This window comes from Lepidochelys kempii, chromosome 25, assembly GCF_965140285.1.
Source record: "Lepidochelys kempii isolate rLepKem1 chromosome 25, rLepKem1.hap1, whole genome shotgun sequence".
In the NCBI taxonomy this organism is placed as follows: domain Eukaryota; kingdom Metazoa; phylum Chordata; order Testudines; family Cheloniidae; genus Lepidochelys; species Lepidochelys kempii.
Window position 1 is genome coordinate 11,015,553 of NC_136404.1, and position 10,736 is coordinate 11,026,288.

Consider the following 10,736-nt stretch of genomic DNA (forward strand, 5'->3'; position numbering starts at 1 on the left):
GAAAAGCGATGCCGGGAAGTAGCACCATCCCCATTGCTCTGGGCGTTAGACGCACTCCCTCCCCAGGTAACCTCACCACCTGCTTCGGGGGGCAGCATCTCCTTCATTACATGCAGCACTGAGCAAGGGGCCCGCTGAATTAGGAGGAGCTTTTCCCTTCCCTTCTAGCACTAGGCCTGGGCCCTGGCTGGAGACAGACCTCAGCCTTGCTGGGCCAGTGCCTTGTTCCTCTGCATTCCCCAGGCGAGGCCCTGACCACAACGTGGGTGGGACCCAGGTGGCAGTGGTGTGAGGCGGGGCTGTGAGATGCCATGGCTATGGGGGGCTTTTACCCGTCGATGCCTGATTGATAGATGGAGTCTGCCACAGACACCCTGAGCTCCTGACTGGCATCGAGAGAGAAGAGTACGAGGCTGGTTCTCCCTGCTAGGGTGGGAACAAACAGGCCAGGAGAACATGGGGAGGAGAGGGAGAAAATGACTGACAGACAGGGAATCAGGGCTGGGCACTGTTATGAAAGAGAGGATTTACCCTGCTGTCCTTAGCTCACATTTCCCTTCTCTCCTGCCGGGGGGTAACCAGTTGGATTCCACTCTCCCCGCCCCACCCCAGAAGTGGCTGCATTTCAGTGGCTGCGTGTGGCAAGGGACAGACCCTGGAGCCCTGTGCTTGGGCAAACTTCCCTTATCAGCAAAGAGAATGTGCCAGAATGAAACCTGAGTAAGGACCCTTGGGATTTGGCCTTGAAGTCGCAGCAAAAGTTGAGCAGGGCAGTCACGGGACGGGAGTGGCAGAGAGAAGTTGGATCAGTGGGGAAGAAGGCGGAGCAGAGCTCCACCCAATCTGGTCCCGAGCCTCAAAGCGTCGTTAGGCTCCACTGAGATCAATGGCCGTTAGGAGCCGAAATCCCTTTGAGGGTCTAGGCTGCTATCCCTGAGCCGCATGCAGCGTTCCTGCCTGATTGCTGTACCCCGGGTGTGCACACTCCCAGTCGGGCAGCCCCCTGAGGTCTGCACTCCAGAGGAACGGCTCTGCTTGTTCACAGCCCAGCCTTGCTTTCGTCCTCAGCCTCCGTTGTCCCCAGGCATCAGTCTGCATCCCGAAATTAAATGGATGGAGGAGGAGCCAAGCAGAGCAGCTGACTCAGAGCCAGCACTGCCATAAGGGACGGCAAATCCAGCTTGGTGCCAAGCCCCCTCAGCGCCTCCCAGAGCCAAGGAGAGCTGTGGAGGCTCCAGGAACGCCCAGTGGGGCAGCGCGGTCCAGAGGATAGAGCACTGGATGGGGATTCAGGAGACCAGGGAGCTAGTACCAGCTCTGCTACTGCGCTGCTGTTTGACCTTGGGTGAGTCACTTCCCCTCTTGGTCTGTTGAGATTGTAAGCTCTTCCGGGGAGGGCTGCCTCTTCTTCTGTGTTTGTACAGCGCATGGCGCAGTGGGACCCTGATCTTGGTTGGGGGCTTCTTGGCACCAGCATAATAATGAGGAGCTCCCAGGGTCAGGTCCTTGTGCTCTGCTCTTATTCAGGTATAACTCCCCTAGAGTGCAATGGAAGTTTTGCCCGAGTAAGGACCGCAGGCCAACATCCCAAGCGGTGAGTTAATGCAGAGGGGCCGTGTCGAAGAAGCACTCCAGGCACGGCTTGCTCCCTTTTCAATGCACGTCACTGGCTAGTGGATGTATCCAGCCAGGGCTCTTTGTACAAAACTGCCAATAGCCGCTTCTCACACGCTTGGGCTTGGGGGATGGCTGATTAAAATGCACCAGAAACCAGAGCTGTAATTACTGCACTGGGTAAGAAGGGCTTGAGGATGAAAATTACAGCCTCGCCCAAGGACGCTTTGCCAGGCTTGGAAGAGGCTGCCAATCCCATTGGGCGGGGCGGAAATGAGCACCAATTTGCAAGTAACTGATTTTGTTCTGAGCTGCGGAAGCTTTGGGGGTTCATTCGTATTCCGGTTGCAGGGAGCGAGCTGGAGTGCGGCCCAGCGGGGACAGAGGAGTGGGGGGTGGGGACAGGGCAGGGGGTGAGATGGAGCCGCCTTTGAAGGGAAAGCTCATGAGGTATGTCTACACTACATCTTGGACATCGTACCAAAAGGACTGAAGGTAAAAAATCCATTACAATCTACACACCACACAGACTATGCTGACAGCTTGTGCCACACGCTCTCAAAGAAACTGCGGAATCACCTGATCAACATCCTCTACAGCAAACAGGGAAAGATTAAGAATGAGCTCTCAGAACTGGCTACTCTCATAAAAAACCAACCTTCCACACAAGCTTCCTCGTGGCTGGATTTTACTAAAACTAGACAAACCATTTACAACGCACACTTTGCTTCTCTACAAAAGAAAAAGGACACTAAACTTTCTAAACTACTACATGCTACAAGGGGCCACAGCAATGGTTCCCTCAACTCACCTAGCAATATTGTTAACCTATCCAACTATACTCTTAGCCCAGCAGAAGCAGCTGTTCTATCTCGGGGCCTCTCCTTCTGCCCCTCCACCCCCACGAACATGATACAGTTCTGTGGTGACCTAGAATCCTATTTTCGATGTCTCCGACTCAAGGAATATTTCCAAAATACCTCTGAACAGCATACTAATCCACAGAGGTCTCCCTACCAACACTACAGAAAGAGGGATTCTAGGTGGACTCCTCCTGAAGGTCAAGACAGCAGACTGGACTTCTACATAGAGTGCTTCCGCCAATGTGCACGGGCTGAAATTGTGGAAAAGCAGCATCACTTGCCCCATAACCTCAGCCGTGCGGAACACAATGCCATCCACAGCCTCAGAAACAACTCTGACATCATAATCAAAAAGGCTGACAAAGGAGGTGCTGTTGTCATCATGAATAGGTCGGAATATGAACAAGAGGCTGCTTGGCAGCTCTCCAACACGAGTTTCTACAAGCCATTACCCTCTGATCCCACTGAGAGTTACCAAAAGCAACTACAGCATTTGCTCAAGAAACTTCCTGAAAAAGCACAAGATCAAATCCGCACAGACACACCCCTGGAACCCCGACCTGGGATATTCTATCTTCTACCCAAGATCCATAAACCTGGAAATCCTGGGCGCCCCATCATCTCAGGCATTGGCACCCTGACAGCAGGATTGTCTGGCTATGTAGACTCCCTCCTCAGGCCCTACGCTACCAGCACTCCCAGCTACCTTCGAGACACCACTGACTTCCTGCGGAAACTTCAGTCCATCGGTGATCTTCCTGATAACACCATCCTGGCCACTATGGATGTAGAAGCCCTCTACACCAACATTCCACACAAAGATGGACTACAAGCCGTCAAGAACACTATCCCCGATACTGTCACGGCAAACCTGGTGGCTGAACTTTGTGACTTTGTGCTTACCCATAACTACTTCACATTTGGGGACAATGTATACCTTCAGATCAGCGGCACTGCTACGGGTACCCGCATGGCCCCACAGTATGCCAACATTTTTATGGCTGACTTAGAACAACGCTTCCTCAGCTCTCGTCCCCTAAAGCCCCTACTCTACTTGCGCTATATTGATGACATCTTCATCATCTGGACCCATGGAAAGGAAGCCCTTGAGGAATTCCACCATGATTTCAACAATTTCCATCCCACCACCAACTTCAGCCTGGTCCAGTCCACACAAGAGATCCACTTCCTGGACACTACAGTGCTAATAAACAATGGTCACATAAACACCACCCTATACCGGAAACCTACTGACCGCTATTCCTACCTGCATGCCTCCAGCTTTCACCCTGACCAACCACACGATCCATCATCTACAGCCAAGCTCTGCGATACAACCGCATTTGCTCCAACCCCTCAGACAGAGACAAACACCTACAAGATCTCTGTCAAGCTTTCTTACAACTACAATACCCACCTGCAGAAGTAAAGAAACAGATTGATAGAGCCAGAAGAGTTCCCAGAAGTTACCTACTACAGGACAGGCCTAACAAAGAAAATAACAGAACGCCACGAGCCGTCACCTTCAGCCCCCAACTAAAACCCCTCCAACGCATTATTAAGGATCTACAACCTATCCTAAAGGATGACCCAACACTCTCACAAATTTTGGGAGACAGGCCAGTCCTTGCCTACAGACAGCCCCGCAACCTGAAGCAAATACTCACCAACAATCACATACCACACAACAGAACCACTAACCCAGGAACTTATCCTTGCAACAAAGCCTGTTGCCAATTGTGCCCACATATCTATTCAGGGGACACCATCACAGGGCCTAATAACATCAGCCACACTATCAGAGGCTCGTTCACCTGCACATCCACCAATGTGATATATGCCATCATGTGCCAGCAATGCCCCTCTGCCATGTACATTGGTCAAACTGGACAGTCTCTACGTAAAAGAATAAATGGACACAAATCAGATGTCAAGAATTATAACATTCATAAACCAGTCGGAGAACACTTCAATCTCTCTGGTCACGCAATCACAGACATGAAGGTCGCTATCTTACAACAAAAAAACTTCAAATCCAGACTCCAGCGAGAAACTGGAATTGGAATTCATTTGCAAATTGGATACTATTAATTTAGGCTTAAATAGAGACTGGGAGTGGCTAAGTCATTATGCAAGGTAGCCTGTTTCCTCTTGTTTTTTCCTACCCCCCCCCCAGATGTTCTGGTTTAACTTGGATTTAAACTTGAAGAGTGGTCAGTTTGGATGAGCTATTACCAGCAGGAGAGTGAGTTTGTGTGTGTATGGGGGTGGGGGGGATGTGAGAAAACCTGGATTTGTGCAGGAAATAGCCCAACTTGATTGTCATGCACATTGTGTAAAGAGTTGTCACTTTGGATGGGCTATCACCAGCAGGAGAGTGAATTTGTGTGGGGGGGTGGAGGGTGAGAAAACCTGGATTTGTGCTGGAAATGGCCCACCTGATGATCACTTTAGATAAGCTATTACCAGCAGGACAGTGGGGTGGGAGGAGGTATTGGTTCATATTCTCTGTGTATATATAAAGTCTGCTGCAGTTTCCACGATATGCATCCGATGAAGTGAGCTGTAGCTCACGAAAGCTTATGCTCTAATAAATTGGTTAGTCTCTAAGGTGCCACAAGTACTCCTTTTCTTTTTGCGAATACAGACTAACACGGCTGTTACTCTGAAACTACAAACCTAAGTTGACCTATATTAGGTTGACTTACAGCCACCACAGTAATTACTGGTGGTGCATGTCCTTGGGTCGGTGGTGTGTGTCCTCACCTGGAGGGTGGTCTATCAGCTTTCCTGGCAGCTTCCTGCTGGGACCCCGTCTGCCCCACAGACTCCCGGCAGGTTGTTCCCTCCCCTTTGCTCCGTGTTCCCTGCCGGGAGTGGGGGGAAGCCACCCAGGGCTTCTTGGGCAGGGTGAGCTGCTGGGGCTTCTCACCCTGGCTCCCAGCCAGGAGCCGGGTCCAGCCACCCAGCTCTCCAGGGGACCCTGAGACAGCTGGGCTGTAGCTGCCTGGCTTACTTGTCAATTTCATGGCTCCTATCCTGAAATTGACAAGACAAGGTAAGAGACCCTGTGTGCGCACAGACAGGGCTTGGCCCTAACTACGCTGACATAAGCCTTACGCCTCTTCTGTCGGTGTAGTAGGGCACTTACACGGGTGGGAGGAAGGCTGTAGTGAAGACGCTGACATAATTAGGTGGACATAAGCTGCCTCCTGTCGACCTAACTGTACAATGTAGCCCAACACAGGCCATCTCAGTGACATCCTACAGGGCGCGGGAACGCACTCGGTGTGAGCGTGGCAGGAGGGAAGACTCTAGGGCTTAGCAGCATTTCCTTCCTAGCCGATCCATCGGTATCTCTTTACTCTCCTCACCGCTCCTGCTCTGGGGCAGCTGCCGGGGCAGGCTCACGATAACTGACACTCCTACCTTCTGAAGATGCCCAGATGCCTTTGGTGGCAGAAAGGAGCAAAGAATACTTGTGGGTGCCAAAGCACGTTTAGTGGGTGAGGATCTGGGGGGCTAAGGTGGGGGTGTTAAGCCCCCTTTACCCCTCCTGGAGTCGGGGCTGTGTTGGAATCTGCACTGAGAGTTAGGCAGCAATGGGAGCTGTGCTAATTTACAATGCTCCCACGTGAGGTGCTCAAAGCCTGGAGTTGCTGAGATGCCCCATAGCAGGTCTAGGCTTTGCGGGGCTCCTTCTGCCCCCTCCCACCCTCCGTATGCCAGGGAAGCCTCCAAAGACAGCCTGGGGCTGTCTTGCTCAGTTCCTATGCTGGAAGCATTCTCTCCAGGAGGGATCTGGAGTTTTTAGAGCCCCTTTACATCACTCCGGCCCCTTTCCCCGGTGCAAAGGGGACGCTACGGGGGTGAGAATCTCAACCGTAATTCTCACTTTCATCCTTCCCCGCTAGGAAATTAGTCATGAATTTCTTCTCCACACACCACCTACTCTGCAGTCCTTTTGCGAACAGGGCCTTGCAAACATGTCCGGTTGGAAATTTGTACCATTAGGGTACGTCTACACTGCAGAAAGAGGTGAGCTTCTAACTGGGGCTAGCTACCTCGGGGCAAAACAGCCGTGGAGACAAGGCTGAAGCCTGGAGCCCCCCAAAGCCCCGGTCCATCCTATGAACAGGATGGCTCTGAAAATATAAGCCCAAACATTGGTGGAGCTGGGCCCACCTTCCTGAATATTGGTGGAGCATGGGCACCATAAGCTCATATCTCACCGCCTACATCCACAACCTCCCTTGGGAGCCTGGTCCAGAGCTTAACTCCCCTGAGAGTTGGAAAGTTTTTCCCTAGTATCTAACCTAAATCTCCATGGCTGCAGATTAAGTCAACTACATCATCCTGCTTCCAGTGCTCAAGGAGAACAATTGATCACTGTCCTCTTCAGAACAGCCCAGTTCACTGTCATGTTGGCTAGGAATCAAACCCAGATGAGCGGCTTGGGGGCTCGCTCCGGTCACCGCTATGCTCGTGACATGCCTCTAACGCTCACGGGAAGTGCTTCTGACAAAGGTGTAATTTAAGATTAAATAGCAAGCAGTCAGCCTCTCCAGCCAGAAGCTGGCAGGTGAAATTAGGAGGGCAAGAGGGGAAATTGAATGTGGTTTTCAATCTGACTGGCAGAGGATTTAAAGTGCAGGGAGAGCAGTGGTTACCCACTAAGTGGGTCTCTCCTCTGGAGATGGTGGGTTTTTTCAGAGGATTAAATTGGGTCAAAAAGCATTTCACGATTTCTGTATCCAGTTCTGACTCCTAATGCCACCACCAGGGAATGCTGGAAATGAAGATCTGGACCCCTGGAAATTCAGCCTGGTGAACTGAAATGCCTCCCCCAGCGCTCGCTTCCATGGGTTGTTTGAAGACGACACTGGCTGATCGGTAGGGTAGAAGAGATCAAACTGCAGGGGCCCGATTCTTCCCCTATTGGTGTAAATCAGGAATAAGTCGAGTGAGCGTGGAAGGAACACCGGGCCAGATTCTCCGCTGCCCTGCAACTCGAATTATCACCAGAGCAAAGTGGGTGTGAAACGTGACCTGCCTGTCATACACAACTGTGTAGATTTGCTGTATTCTGGTAATCAGCTGCCAACATTTCATGCCAGGGAGGGCTGCATTGCAATGACAGGTGGTGTAGTTCCCCACCACAAGCTTTGGGATACTATAGCGGGAACAGATAAAAACTGGAGTGGAATGGAAGGCCTCTCTTACTTAGACTGTAGGGACCACCTTTTTGTTCTGTGTTTGTACAGCGCCTAGCGCAACAGAGTGCTGGGCCATGACTGGGGCTCCTACGTGCTATGACAATACAAACAACAACTTACAGTGGAGGCGTGGCTGAGGTGCTGGCAAACCTGTATTAACAGAGTAATAGACACAGGCAGCTGGAGGGCTGCGTTGCACACGGCTCGTCTGCACTGAAACAGGTTCATGCTGCTGAGGCCACCTCCTCTCCTGTCCCCCACCCCACCCCACCCTCCGATTGTCTCTCTCACCCACCTATTGCACCCTTGCCATTGCCCTAGGACTCCAGGCCCTGCGTGAGACGAGCCAGGGGTTAGGGCTGAGCCAGCCTACTGCTCGGGAGACACAAGTTTGAGCCCCTGCTTTGCCGCAGATGTCCTGTGTGTCCTTGGGTGCATCCCCTAATCTCCCAGTCCCCCTGCTGTACAATGGGGATCACAGCACTGCCCTTGGGAGGATAAATGCATTGACGATGGGGAGGAGCTCAGATATGGTGGTGATGGGGGGCCAGATACCTACCACAGCTAGTCAGATTATTAGCAGGTATACTTCAGTAGCACCTAGAGGTGGTATGGACCCTGGGGCACTAGGCGCTGCCCAGACACACCGTGAGAGACCGTCCCTGCCCCAAGGAGCTCACGGTCTAAATAAACAAAGGGCGGGAGGGGAAGCCGTTTGTCCAAGGTCACCCAGCAGCTCAGTTCCCGGCTCTGTGCCTCAGTTTCCCCTGTTTCAAGCAAGGTGTGTCATTTGACTACACGTCTGGATGGTGTCGAACGCAATGAGACGCTGACGCCAAGTCAGGGGGTCTGGGCGCTGCTGTAGTGTAAAGAAGAAATAATCATCCCACGAGGGACGTTGGTAAAAGTCACCTTAATATTACTCCTGCTCTCCTTGCACAGTGTGTGCTGCACTGGCCACACACTGCGATTCCTCTCTCCTCTCGCCCCCTTTCCTTGTCGGAGCCGCTCCGGCACACTGTCCTCTCCTGCTGTTTCCCTGCCAAGTGCAGGAGAGGAAAGAATTAGCTGGGGGAGCAGGCAGCAGGTTTGCGTGGCAGGGAGGGGGGCTCTGCGTGGGCTGATCAAAACGGAGCGGTGCCGCGAGATCGGATCAGAAACTTGATGGAAGCAGCAAAAAGCAGAGCCCAGTGCGAGCCGTGGCTCTGAACGGGAAGGCGAGGAGAGGCCAGGAGCAAGCACCAGCATGTCTGAGCACAGCTGCTGCAGCACGGATGAGAAACTCCTGGCAGGAGGCAACAGGAATATCTCCAATCACAGCCTGGTGGACCTGGTCTCCTTCCTGCCTTTGGACGGCACCAAAGCCACCCGGATCGCTATCGCTATTGTCTACTCCACCGTCTGCACCTTGGGGGTGCTGGGCAACCTGCTGGTGTTCTTCCTCCTGGGCTCCAGGCACCGCCGGAGAATGTCCAGCATGACTTTCTTTGTGCTCAACCTGGCGGTGACCGACTTCCAGTTTGTCCTGACCTTGCCCTTCTGGGTGGTGGACACGGCCCTGGATTTCAGCTGGCCCTTTGGCAAGGTCATGTGCAAGCTGATCTCCTCGGTCTCGGCCATGAATATGTACGCCAGCATTTTATTCCTCACTGCCATGAGCGTGGCCCGCTACTGCTCTGTGGTGTCGTCCCCGAAGGCCAACCAGGGCTCCTCCTCCAGGTGCCTCGCTAAGGTGGCCAATGCCATCATCTGGCTCTTTGCCGCCATAGCCACCTTGCCACACGCCATCTTCTCCACCACCCATAGGGTCTCCGGGGATGAGCTCTGCCTGGTCAAGTTCCTGGAGTTGAAAGACATCAACCCCCAGTTCCTGCTGGGCTTGTACCAGACCCAGAAGGTCCTGCTGGGCTTTGTCATCCCCTAGGCCATCATCTCAGCATGCTACGTCCTCCTCCTCCAGTTCCTGAGCAGGATGAGGATGAGCAGCAGCAACCCCAAGACAAGGTCCCGGGTCACCAAGTCGGTCACCATCGTGGTGCTCTCCTTCTTCATCTGCTGACTCCCCAACCAAGCTCTGACGGCCTGGGGCATCTTCATCAAATTCAACCTGGTGCCCTTCACTGAATCCTTCTACTACACCCAGGAGTACATCTTCCCCGTCACCGTGTGCCTGGCTCACACCAACAGCTGCCTCAACCCCATCCTCTACTGCCTGGTGAGAAGGGAGTTCCGAGAGGCGCTGACGGGACTCTTGCTCAAGGTAACCCCTTCCTTCAGAAAACGTGCCAGCAAAGCCCTGCCAGCAGAGTGAGAACTGCCTGAGCCTCTGTCCTGTGCGTGAAGCTCCGCTCATCTCAATTTAGAGGTGTCATGGCTGAGGCACCAGATTAGGACCCAGGACAACTGGGGTCTCTCCCTGACTCTGTGCCTCCGTCTCCCCTCCCACCTTTTGTCCGTCTTGTCTATTTAGATTGCGAGCTCTCCGGGGCAGGGACTGTCTCCTGCTTTGTGTATGTACAGCGCCTAGCACAAAGGGGCTGCAATCACTACATGCTATCCGGATACATTTGGGGCAGTAGCGTCTGTTCATTCAGCCCCCTGCACTATGGGGAGCTGACTGGAGTCTTTGGGGGCCCCTGGAATACAAATAATGACACTAAAGGGGGAGCTGTGTATGTGTGGGGGGATCTAGTAATTTTTTTAAATGTATGTGGGATCCAAGGGTTTAGGGGACAAAAATCCCTGGAGATCAGGTCTAGGCAGGGATTTTCCAAGCTGTCTAAGGGCTTTGGACGCCCGATTCCCATTCAAATGAATGGGAATCGAGTGTCTCAATCCCCTCTGGCACACTGAAAGTCACAGACTTACAGGTTAAAGAGAAGAGTTCCTAAGGCAGGGCGTGGGGAGGAGGGCGAGCGGGGAGCCCCTCTGTACTGTTCTTCCTTTAAAGTCTTGCTTTGATGCCCCAAGCGAAGAAGGATTTCAGCACTCCGGACAGCTCCTCAAGGAGCCTTGGGAAACCCCCAGCTGAGACAAGAAACCC

The 10,736-nt window shown here is 52.9% G+C and overlaps 1 pseudogene; it reads left to right on the top strand.

The window, feature by feature from the left end:
• Positions 1-8,939: 8,939 nt before the first annotated feature.
• On the top strand, positions 8,940-10,034 carry LOC140903415 (relaxin-3 receptor 1-like; annotated as a pseudogene).
• The last annotated feature ends 702 nt before the right edge of the window (positions 10,035-10,736 follow it).